The 12,831-nt window shown below is 30.3% G+C and overlaps 1 long non-coding RNA gene across 1 annotated transcript; it reads right to left on the bottom strand.

Annotated features, from left to right (window-relative positions):
• Positions 1 to 792: 792 nt before the first annotated feature.
• LOC124898128 lies at positions 793 to 9,681 on the bottom strand. The gene is made up of 2 exons (XR_007054859.1): positions 8,916 to 9,681; positions 793 to 976 (listed from the first exon to the last, which is right to left on the bottom strand). It is a non-coding gene; the product is annotated as an uncharacterized LOC124898128 (long non-coding RNA).
• Between the last annotated feature and the right edge of the window lie 3,150 nt (positions 9,682 to 12,831).

Genomic DNA, 12,831 nt, shown 5'->3' with positions numbered 1-12,831 from the left:
AACACTCCACTTGTGAATTCATGGAATGAAAAATCCTATAAAAAAAATACATTTGATCGATGGTGTCTAATTTACAGACATGTTCCAAGAGATATAATTCAGTTAGAAATGGTGAATGCTTCTTTTATTCTTGGTAGAGGTGAGTATTCTGATGGCAGGATTTTAACGGTGGGGCCATGATATGACCACCATTGGATAAACCAGTTGGGAATTTGATTTTCAAAGACTTTTGCACAAACCTTTAGAAATCAAGTATGCGTGTTTTTAGAATTATTGTAGTAACGAGTTTAAGTAAAAGCTTTAATATAATCCCAGTAGGTAAAAGTAACTTTTGAATCTTTCAGCCATGCGGGTTGTGGCTCAATCTTCAATAGAAAGGAGTTTTTTAATCACCATTTTAGAATAGTCATGCACATATTCAGTCGTTGCTCCGATCAATTGATGATGTTCTATTTCAGCGCTACCAGTGGCGACTAAAATATTTTCATAATAAGCTCTAGTTTTAAATGATTCTCCTGCAAAATAGAGATGTGTTAATAAATGTTTTTGGAGTAATCTCCATGGATCCTCCTGTTTACATATTTGAGAGTTTTCAACAAGGAGTATCAATTCCCTTTCTTCGAGATTTTCATAATTGGGCCTATCTGCAGTATTTTCTGAAGCAATTACTACATATGAATTAGTCTTTTTGGCAGATACATAGGATTGTACTTGTTCATATAAAGAATGATCTTCTGGCATATCATCCAAACAGATTGAAGGGCTTATATTCTGAGTTTTTGAAGACGATGGTTCTGTAATATGCTGTATTTTCGTATTTATCAAACTCATATTTCCTCTTTGTAATACAGGAAAATTCGAAGAACCTAAAGTATAAAATGAAAATGAGGATCCTCTTCCTTTAGTGTTTTGACTTTGGCTTCTGCCGTTATTTCCTCTTCCTCGAACCACCAGCCATGGGTGGTCGGTACCCATACTGCAAGTGCAAATAAGATTAGAATCTATCAAAGTAATAGTTAATGTCCTCCCAATCAATTTCATCACGCATATCTTCCCAGTTTGAAAAAAATAAATTTTTTTATATTAAATCATGAACAAGTTTTTCTAAGATAATAAAATGTATATCTTCATAAAGAGGAATGCATTTTATGATAGTGATAACTAATTTTTCAGAAAGGTAGAAAGTATAGTAATTCATTCTCCTTGATTTTTTTTCTTGTCCCTAAGTAACCTGCAAAAATTTTTTATTTATGAATTATTAATGCATTCGTGAGATAGAAAATCAGGTAAAGAATTTTCACTACCCTTTTTATATTGTATTTCAAAATTAAAAAGAGTTAATTGAGCTTGCCATCTTGCAAAAAATAATTTGAAAGCATCATGTTTAAAGTCTTTATCAAACATATACTTAACAGCTTGTGCATCAGTTCTAACAATAAATTTTAGATTATATAAATCATCTTGAAATTTTAAAACACATTTAACAATAATTAACATTTCATGAGCCACTGTGACGTATTTTTTCTGACTATCAGACCATTTTTCAGAGTGAAATCTAATAAGACTTTCAAAATTAGTATGGGGATTTACTTGTTTTAGAATCCCACCATAATCAATGTTTGAAGCATCAGTCTCCACAATCTTTAACCATGCAGGATTTGCTAGAGTTACACAAGGTAAAGATTCAACACGTTTTTTAATTAGTTGGACTAGCTTAGTGTGAGTGTCAGTCCACGGTTCTTTGTAATTTTCTTTAATCTATCATACAAAGGTGTCAAATCACGAGATAAGTTCTGATAGAAAGGAAAAATATAATTGAGACTGCCCAAAAATCTTTGTAATTGAGTTTTATCAGTAATAATATCAAAAAAAAATTTGAAAAATCTAAAGATCTTTGAATTGGTTCAATTTTACCTTTAGAAATATTATGTCTAAGAAATCGAATGTTAGTCTGAAATAATGACATTTTTGGTTTAGAGATAACCAAACCATTTTGCATCACAATTTGTTTGAAAATATTCAAGTGTTTAAAATGTAATTCTATTGTTTTAGAAAAAACAAGAATATCATCTATATAAATAATTATAAATTTCATGTAGGGATTAAAAATATCATTCATGATTTTTTGGAATTCAGAAGAAGCATTTTTCAAACCAAAAGGCATAACATTCCATTCATATTGCCCAAAAGGCACACTGAAAGCAGTTCTATAAGTATGTTCATCATCAATACGAATTTGCCAATAATCAGATTTTAAATCAAACTTTGAAAACATGTTGCTATAATATAGTCTAGATAGCAAGTCCTTTTTATTGGGTATTGGCTACCTAATTCATTTCAAAACTTTATTCAATGGTTTGTAATTAATAACAAGTCTAGGTGTACCTCGTTCTTTTTCAGCAGCATTGTTAACATAAAATGCAGTGCATGACCACGAGGATTTAGAAGGTTTAATAAGACCATTTTCTTGAAGATTATCAATTTCCTTTTTACAGAATTCTACTAATTCCGCATTCATTTGATAGGGTCGAAATTTTGTTGGAATATTGGCTTCGCTGGAATTATTTTCATAAAGAAGAGAAACATGTTCTTTTCTTTTCAAAAAAGCATTTGGATGGTCTACACAAATATCAGTAATCAACTGGCTCGAGATCATTTTTATTTTTTCTTGTATTTTCACAGAACTCGACGTATTTTGAACATTCATACTCATAATTTCAAATTGTAAGAAGTTTAATTGAGTTTGTTTCATGTCAATCAGAGCATTTATATCTCGAGTAACTGGATCAGTAATAAAGGAATATGAGATTTTTTTATTTTTATAAGTGGCTTGAAAACCATTTGCATCAAGATGCGTAAAAGGGTAAATAGCATTTATAAAAGGTGTTCCTAAAATAATAGGGGGTTATAATTATTTTTTTACTAGAAAGAAAAAAATGTAGAATGCAAGTCTTATTTTTACAGACATGTGCATTGGACAATTTATAATTAATATCAAGAGTATGACCAGATGTCGATCTAATGATATGAATAGTTTTTTGAGAATATCTAGTAGGGATTAAACCTTCTTGAATGTAACTAACATCTGCCCCACTATCAATCATGGCAATATTATTTATAGAGATATCATTATTAATTAATATGGAGCAATTAATGTACCATTTATGGGCGGTAATAATCTGCATCATTCCTAAAAATAAATCATTTTTTATATCAAGAGTTTGAATATTATTATCAATATCAGGTTCAGCAATTTCTTTACCTTTAGAAGTAGAAGGAATATCATGAGAAAATTATGATGAGAAGTATTTTCTTCAATTTTTGAAATTCTGTGATCACAAATCATTTGATTTTGTTTTAATGAAATAATTTCTTTTTTTAGATTTTCAACCTCGATCTTTAAATCATCAAAAGAAGTATCTCTACCAAGTGTTTTACTTAAAGCACGGCGTCGATTAACCTCGGCTAAAGAATAAGGCATATCATAATCATAAGTTTTATTAACTGCTTTAGAACTAGTTGAAATGCTATTAGCTGTTTTTTTGCAGCAAGATTAATAATTTTTTCACGAAGTTTATCGTCCGAAATTTCTTTCAATAATTCAAGAACATTTTCAGCAATTAAAAGTTTGGACATTTAAATCTAAGTCTTCAAACAAAGACTGTAATCGATAAATGATGTTATCACAAGTACAAGAGTTACCAGGACAATCAGGGCAAGCATTTTTTTCATTTTCATTTTCATGATTACTATCAGAAGATTCAGGCAATTCAAAATTATTTTCTGATTCAAATTCATAGTTGTAATCAAACTCAGAACCAGAAATATATAACAAGCCATAAATTTGATCATGAAGATCATCAGAAAGTCCTAGAGACTTGATTTTCTGAAGCTTACAATTTGGAGCAATATACCCAAACTGTTTACAGTTATAGCACTTGATTTTTGTTAAATCTATCTTAGATCTATTTTTGGTAAATCTAAAGGACTTGCAATGAATTTTTCTAGTATCTCTTTCTTCTTTAGTCCTTCGACGGTAATTCTTTTATTAGGTATCCAATACCCAAAATTATATCTCTCGAAACATGTCTGTAAATTAGACACCATCGATCAAATGTATTTTTTATAGAATTTTTCATTCCATGGACTCACATGTAGAGTGATGAATTTGGATTCACTAAAGAACAAATATCCGGCCTATATAGGGTTTTTTATTGTAACTTCTGGGACAAATTGATTCGCATTGACCTAATTACAAAGGTCCCCTATGGCAAAGAATTGCGTGAAACCATTATCAGAAAGAACGTCGAAAATTCTCACACTCCACGAAAAGAAATGATCAATGACAAAGGTCTAAACTATATCTCCAGAAGAATCTCAGTTCAAGAAGGTGACAAATTGGAAATGATTGAAAATTACTTAGCAAAGGTTCTGAATAAATTGATTAAAATGGTAGAACAAAATTCAGACACATCGATGAAAAGCATCACAAGCGAAGAAGCAGAAAATACGGAAGATGTTCTTGATTCACAACCACTACCTTCAGCACATATTCTCACAAATGCAGAATTGGAACAAACTGAAGCCCTTCTCTCTCAATTAAAGAAAAAGGGAAAAGACAAAAAATGACAGATAGCAGATCTACATAAAGTCCCATTTCAAAAAGCTCGAGGTGACAGCAAAGACCCACAGGAATTATTAAAATTCATTACTATGCTTGTTTTATTAAAAACACTGTGCACAGGGTCCCATTATATACTGTGCAAGATTCTCTTTTTTATTATAAATAGATGCCTTATTCCTGTTAGAGAGGCAGAAGTTTTCCCTTTCCCTTCTCTCACTACGTCTAGCCTCTCCCTTCTATCTACTTTTGTAATATATTCTGAAGATAAATAAAAGGCGAATAGTCACTATTACATACTGTTCAGGCCTTACATCTGGTTGGCTTTAAGGTACATAACTATTCTTCTTTTTAACTACTTTTTATACTACTTCTTCTTACCAGCCATGATCATGTCCGGCTAAGAAAATTTGCATGTCTATGTTTAAAATCTAACTTCTATTATTAGATAATTATGAAATATTCAGACTTTATCTAAATATGAGAAATGTTTCTATAGCTTCTAACTTGGTTTCAAAATGGTGGTACAGTCAAGTTTAATATGTTTTAGGTTGGCTTGTCTCAGTGACTCCGTCTAGTAAGTTGTGCCTCTTTAGCCCAGCAATTTGAGTTAAAGAAAAGGGCAATTTTGCACAATTAGAACTTCTAGACACATGGTTCAACCTAAGCTTATTAAGTCTCTGACAGGCCCTATATTTGGGTAAAAGATTCTCATACAGTTATTAAGTTATTTGACATTTGCTTATATTTCGATTGGTGCTTTTGGCTCGATATTTCGACTAAAGCTTAAGTCGATATTTATAAGTTTGAACGCAGCGTGGCTTACCACTGCTAAAAGATCTTGCTTATGGTATCAGAGCCTGGTTATTTCCTAGTTATCTAAGAAAAGGTGTGATGATTTAAGACATAGGCATGAATTCTCTTTCTAATGGATTTGGAAGAAGTAAGGACAAAAAGTACTAAACTTAAAGAGGTAGAATTACCTCAAAATCTTGATTTATTAAATAAATGGACTCTTCCAAAAATCAAAGTTAATACTATTTATGAGTACGATTATTTTGATAAAATTCTGCATAAACAAATAGTTAAAACTACTGAACAATCTATTGCTTTAAATGCTAATGAACAAATTATTTACTTGCTTGATAAAAAAGACATTGATACTTTTAAAAATCATTACAGTTTCATGCATATTGGTTTGGTACAAATTGCTTTTAAACCACTTACTCTGAGAGGTTTGCCTAAAACATTTTTAACTGCTCTACGTGATGCTAGAAATCTAAATTTTAGACAATCTCTTATGGGAACTATAGAATCAACTCTTACTTATGGTCCAGAATATTTTAATGTTCAGCCAAATCTTTAATTATCTTTGATTGATAGAAATATTCTTGATGTTTTAACCTTAAATGTTAAAACCAATGGTTATAATTATACCCCCGGATCTGAACTTGTAGGAATATCTTATCGCGTTTATTATCGTCTTATGACTACTATGGCTCCTAAATGTAAGTTGACTGAAGACCCTTCTGATTATACCATTCTTATAGAAACCAATTTCTTAAAATCTAAGGTTAGTACCAGGAGACCTATAAGATGGAAAAAAATTAACTTTCCTAACACTTGGGTTTTAAATTCGGTCGTTTCTCCAAAACAACTTACAGAAAAAGTGAACAATTCAGAGTTATCTCATGTAACTCAAAACTCAAATAAAAAGAGTTGTCTTCAATTTGATGACAATTCTACCATCTCTTATCAAATTTGATTTATTTAATAAATCAAGATTTTGAGGTAATTCTACCTCTTCAAGTTTAGTACTTTTTGTACTAATAATAATAATAATAATAATAATAATTAGCATCTCATCCTACGAATGATAGTCTTTGAAGGCCGCCCACGAAATGTGTTGTACGACCTTTGTCATCGATAATTTCTTTTTGTGGAGCGTGAAAATTTTCTAACATTTTTTCTGAGAATGGTTTCACACAATTCTTTGCCATAGGGAACCTTTGTAATTGGGTCAATGCGAGTCACTTTGTCCCAATAACAATAATTTGATTTAAAAATTATGAATGAATAGTAATAGCAGTAAGACATTTCATTAGTGTGTACATATACATACCTTACGCTTTTCTTTTATTATTTTTTCTTTTTGTTGGGGTCTTTGAATCTAGAAACTAATATAAACTATTTAATTAAAAGTGGAGAGAACTTCCAATACAGTTTAAATTATTCAAGTAAGTTGGAACACATAAATAATCTCTTCTTTTTAAGGAAAAAGAAAAAGGGGAGAAAGTTTAAATTTTAGCCATTAGTAAGAAAAACTAGACTCCCTTTATTTAAAAAAAAGATATTGAGGCTACGACATTAGTTACATTCTATAAAAAAAAAAAAAAAATTGACATTAGTTACATTCTATAAAATATTTTTTTTGAAGTGAATAGTAGTTATGAGAAGTTAACCAAATATTAAAACTGCTAAAGCCCTTTTATTTTTTAGAAAGAAAAGAACCATTTTGACTAGTCACGTGGTAGTTGCGAAAAAAGGTGAGGACGTTAGTTTATTTAGAAAGGAATCCGCAAATTCTATAGGACGTTAGTTTATTTAGAAAGGAATCCGCAAATTCTAAAGCGATATGAACATAACAAGCAATTAATAAAGTTTCAATAATAATATCATCCCAAGTTTCAAAAGAATGATAATATAGCATGAATACTAAATAAAAGAAGGGACTAAGAGATACTAGACTTCTAACAGAGCTTGAGTTTTAAGTTTATGCAATTCCAAAGCTCTGAATCCTAGTAGCGATCGACCCGATAGTGGGATCGAGTTTCAATTAAAACTCCGTTTCCGACTCCCGTATTCACATGTAAAAATAAAAGGATAAGGATTAGTGACCGAAAGGATATATGCATTTTTTGAAAGATTTAAAAGAATCAAAGTTTCTTGCCATCTACAGCAACATTTAAACCTTGAGACAAATACTCGCAATGTCCTATAAGGATCCGTAATTTGAAGTTCAAATATCCACAACTTGGAAGACATTTCAATTAATTGGAGGCTATGGAATGCTACCCGTATCCAAATGCCCCATTTTGCATAATATAAAAATGAATAACTTACATAAATTCCTGAATCTTTAAACGATATTACATAAAATTTCGATTATTTTGTTAATTAAATTTTATCCCGATTTTTTGAAATAGTGATACATATAAAAAAATAATACATTTAAAACTAACAAGATATTTATTTAAGAAAATAATAGATTCTCTTTTATTCATTGTATTATTTTATTTTAAGGAAAGATATCTAATTTTTCTCTTTTTTTAGATTTAATTTAGGTGTTTTAATAACGTTTCTCTTTTTCATCTTTAATTATGAAAGATGTGTTTTTTTTATCTTTTTTCTTTTTTTTTCGTCTTTAATTTTAATCTACTTTTTCTAGATTTAATTTTAATTATATTTCATTTCTGCTTTTAATCTTTTTTTTAAAATATTATTACTTTTGTTTCCTATACTGACTACACCATTACCTTTCATTAATGACATATGAATCACCCAATAATCGAAATAAACAATTGTATCTACCATATGAATCATCATAATACATATATATCACCCATTAATATCATATGAATCACTCAATAATTGAAATAAATAAATATATCTCCCATATGAATCACAATAATACCATATATATGGATAGCCCAATAATTAAAATAAATAATTATATTTACCATATGAATCATCATAATACCATATATATTACTAATTAATATCATATGAATCACCCAATAATTATATCTACCATATAAATCACCATAATACAATATGTATCACCCATTAATATCATATGTATCACCCATTAAAATCATACAAAATGTATATATTGAATGAATCACTGGGATCAATTCACAGATGGGGAGCAACAACACAGTGGCCAAACTTGACACCTAAATGTACCATATATTCACATATAGAATTATTTTTTTTTCAAAATTATGTAATTCAAAAATTTGAAAATGCAGCAACGACATAAGCCTAATAAAGATGAAATCACATTCCCATCTGTGATGCCGAAACAGCGGCAACAAAATACTATGAACAAAATTCGAAACCAAGTTATGTCACATGCTTCATACCCAAAATGATTCCAACGAAATCGAATTGCTTTTCTACTTGGAGAGTCGACGAAAACAAACAACAACAAAATCTAGGACAGAAACAGAATCATATAAACCGAAATAGGGTGGAAGAAGATGAGAACAAAACAAAGGGTGTGGGTTCGCACCTTTTTCGGCGCAGCGAAACTGGGATTTCGACGGCGAGGTTCCGACAGCAAACTCAACTTCAGACCCCAAAATTTAAGGTTTCAAGCTCGACTTGCAAACCCGAAGAAAAGAACAACTATTCCAGCCACTCGTTGGTGACTTACTGATTTTTTCTTTCTTTTTGCCAAGAACAAATTTCGAGAAAATAAAAAAACCTTTGCCTTGCCTTGCCGCTTTTGCCGGATTTTTTGAACCTCTCTTGCTGCTTTTTCCCACAATTTTCACTGCTCTCTTACGCTACTAATTCGCCCATATTTATAGGTGAAATCCGGCCGCGAAAGTCCGGATTTAAACACACAAAAAAGGCTCCAACGGGCAAAACCCCAAAATGAAGAAAATCCTTATTTGAAGTCCAAACTCACAGCTTTTAGACCTCCCCTTTTCATGATTTCGGAACTCAAAAACGCGAATTTGACACCAATTTTGAATTGTTGCACCAAATTGGGACTTTCTCTTATTTTTGGCGATTTGCTGGCTTTGGGTGATGAAAATGAAAGATTCGTGTATAGGTAGGGTGACAGGCGGCCAGCTATCGGTTTAGTTGGGGGGGGGGGGGGGGGTTTGGGGGGGGGGGAGAGAGGCGGTGAAGAGAGGGAGGGGAGGGGGTTGGCCATGGTCGCTGTTTTGAGAAAGAAGATGGTGACCCATCGATGGCTGCTCACTGTAAAAAGCTGAGCGTGTATTTAATTTTCCAAAGGAAAGACGCGTAAGATGTACTGTTTCTTTGAAAATATGGACTAAAATCTAGATAGTTCAATGTTTGATCTGACGGTTTAAATTTAATCTTAAGATAAAGATAAGAAATAATTAAATATATATATAGGATATATACAATAGAATAATTGAGAATTTTGGACCTTTGGATTAAAAATATATCATTTCGTATCGTATAATATTTTGAAATCTAATCATTTTATTATTTTCAGGTACCTGAATCTCTCATAATGTTTCATGAAGTGTTATATCGTAGGTTTTTTAAGAGCATATTGTCTTCTTATTATGATCATTTGTTTTTTATTCTTTTTAAGAAGTATTTCATTTGAAATCGATTGATCTACTACGTTTTATATATACATAGGCTTTGTCCTTTAGGGACATAAAATAGGAGCACTTGCAGCTTAAATATGAGATGCATTCGACATTTGACTTGAATTATCTTTTGAATGAGGATCTAATGATAACATACATCCTTCATATTCTTTGAGGAATCGATCTTTGTGCATCATGGCATGTTTATTAATCATATACCGCACATTAAAAACTATTAGATGGACAATGTGTGATTCCTGACTTAGAACCAATTTTGAGGGGATATTAATCATAATCTATTGGTCTGATGCATACAAGTATTTTGTATATAATATTTCAAACCAACAAATAAAATTTTTGTTCACAATGGTTGCACTATTTATTAAAGACATTTGATGCTAAACCATCATCATCAAGATGAATTATCTTAATTACACAATTTGAAAATTATGCCCTTAACTCAATTTCATTGAGCAAACAACTTTATGAATGTCAGATTGCAGGTTGACAATAAACGTACAAGTGATCATCTTATATCAATGTATCTTAACAGATCACATGACGGGTGAACAACCCATATTCACCTTTTATACTTTTCAGAATTTAGGAAATTCAACTCCAACATTAGTTGTTCCAACCAACTTATCATGAGAACAAGAAACATTAAAAGCTCGGGAAGAATTTTTGAATTCTTCAATATGTATTTAATACTTAATATGCACATCTTTGGGATGTCGCAATAGTTCATGTCAACTTATAAACTTTTAGACTAGTAAATTCAAAGTTTATCGCGACATGTACTTTTTTCTTTGGTAAATTTCAAATTTAATATGATGTGAATAGATTTTAGATTTACTACTTGAAAAATATATTTCAGAATTACTCCTCTCAATTATTCTACTTCTTTCGGAGGTGAATTGTAGTACCATCATAATCAAGTGCACGTTTATGTTGATAAGCTTTACTAAATATCATCATATTCACCCAAGGAAATGAATCTATGCTTATAACAATTAAAATTCTTATTCCCATTAATGAAATATAATCGTGCCTTAAGACTATCAAATTTATAGCTTATAACCTCTTGTAGAGAATTTTTCTCTAACACATCTTATAGTCATAATAAGCATTTAAAAATACTATCACTTTTGAGAATTATCATCATATTGTCCTTCACGCTTGTATTCGTACCTTCAATCACTTGTCTTATTTCTGACATATTATGTACTGCTATCACATCCACTTTAGAGAATGAAACATATTCAATGGGACATGTCTCATGACTTTTAATCAAAGTCATTATTTTTGGCTTAGACATCATAATATCATCAATATGGTGCATTGAGATTCAAACTCAATGTCTTATTCATATAAAGATGTCCTAGGCTATAAATTGATGAGACTTGAATCCAACATCTTATCATTATGGTGCATTGAAATTTTTAACCCAATATCTTATCCTCTTAATGAGATGAGACTTAAATTCATCGTCATGTCTTTTAACAACATTGTTCTTCATAAACAAATTGAAAGCATAAATGGTTTCAAACCAATTATTTTTTCTCAAATCCAACAATAATTATATCATTAATATCAAAAGATAAATAACATAAGGAATCACTAACCTTAAAATAAACTTTAGATTTATAATCTTACTTTATTTGGCAGAGTCTCGTACTGATAACGTGTTATGAAATAAAAAGTAATTACAAGAAGAAAGAGAGACAAGAGAGGAAATTTCTTTATTTCTCATGGGAATTCTTGAGGAGTGAATTACATTGAAGGAAAATCCTTTTATGTATAGGGGGAAACTAGCCTTGGGATTTCTAACTTTTCCATAAATAGACATTTACTCTATATGGTGAAATAGACATTCATTATATATGGTAAAAATAGAAATTTACTATATATGGTACTATATTTATAACAATTAATCTATTTTTTATTTTAATTGATCACAATAAAATATAAAAAAATGTCAATATTTAGTCCATTACAAGTGAAAATGAACTCCTAAGAAAAAAAAAATCCCATGACACTTATGAGTTATAGCGTATTCAACATCGCCACATTATCTTCATCAAACATATTTGATTTCTTAAAAATTTAGTATTTTCATTATTTATATATTTTATAAACATATTTAATATTTAAATATTTGTGATGGTCCAAATAGACTTTGAGTTTGGACTCTTCTTTTAATTCTTAGTATTCTATTCTTTTTTTAATCATTTTTTATTTGCTCGCGGACCAGCCCAACCCATATTTCTTAAGCCCCATGGGCCAACGGGCTTATGCGGGCCAAGCTAAAAAGTCATATTCTAAAATGGGTTGTATAAATCGTAGCCCAGCCCTATCAAATTATAGGTTGGGCTGGACTGGCCCAACTGTCCTGACCCATATTAATAGTACTATATGTGTTTACACTAAAATATATGTTTATATTTATATTATTACATTAAAGTGTGAGAAATCTTTGAAAAAGTGATTTGAATCTTTTTTAGTTTATTAAAAATTTTCGTAATAGACTATAATATTCTAAATACGTAAAAGGATTGACTAACTTTTAAAACTAAACTGCATTAAATCAACTCAATATTCTACAACTAAATTTTAGATGTTCAAAAGTTATATAACAAGTACTGCAAGTTAATTTACAAAAATGTCCACAACCTACCACACTCTATTCTACGAATTAATTAACTCCACACTAATTTGTTTTGGTGCTAACTAATTAACCACTTTTAAAGAACCTTAGAGAGGTACATTTTACCAAATTGACAAACTTGAACCCACACTACCAAGTTTGGTTGAAGAGATTATACAAAAAAAAAAAAAAAAAAAAAA

The sequence above is a fragment of the Capsicum annuum genome, chromosome 4, assembly GCF_002878395.1.
Source record: "Capsicum annuum cultivar UCD-10X-F1 chromosome 4, UCD10Xv1.1, whole genome shotgun sequence".
NCBI lineage: Eukaryota > Viridiplantae > Streptophyta > Magnoliopsida > Solanales > Solanaceae > Capsicum > Capsicum annuum.
Note: the sequence above shows the minus strand (reverse complement) of the source record. Positions and strands in the feature narration are given on the sequence as shown.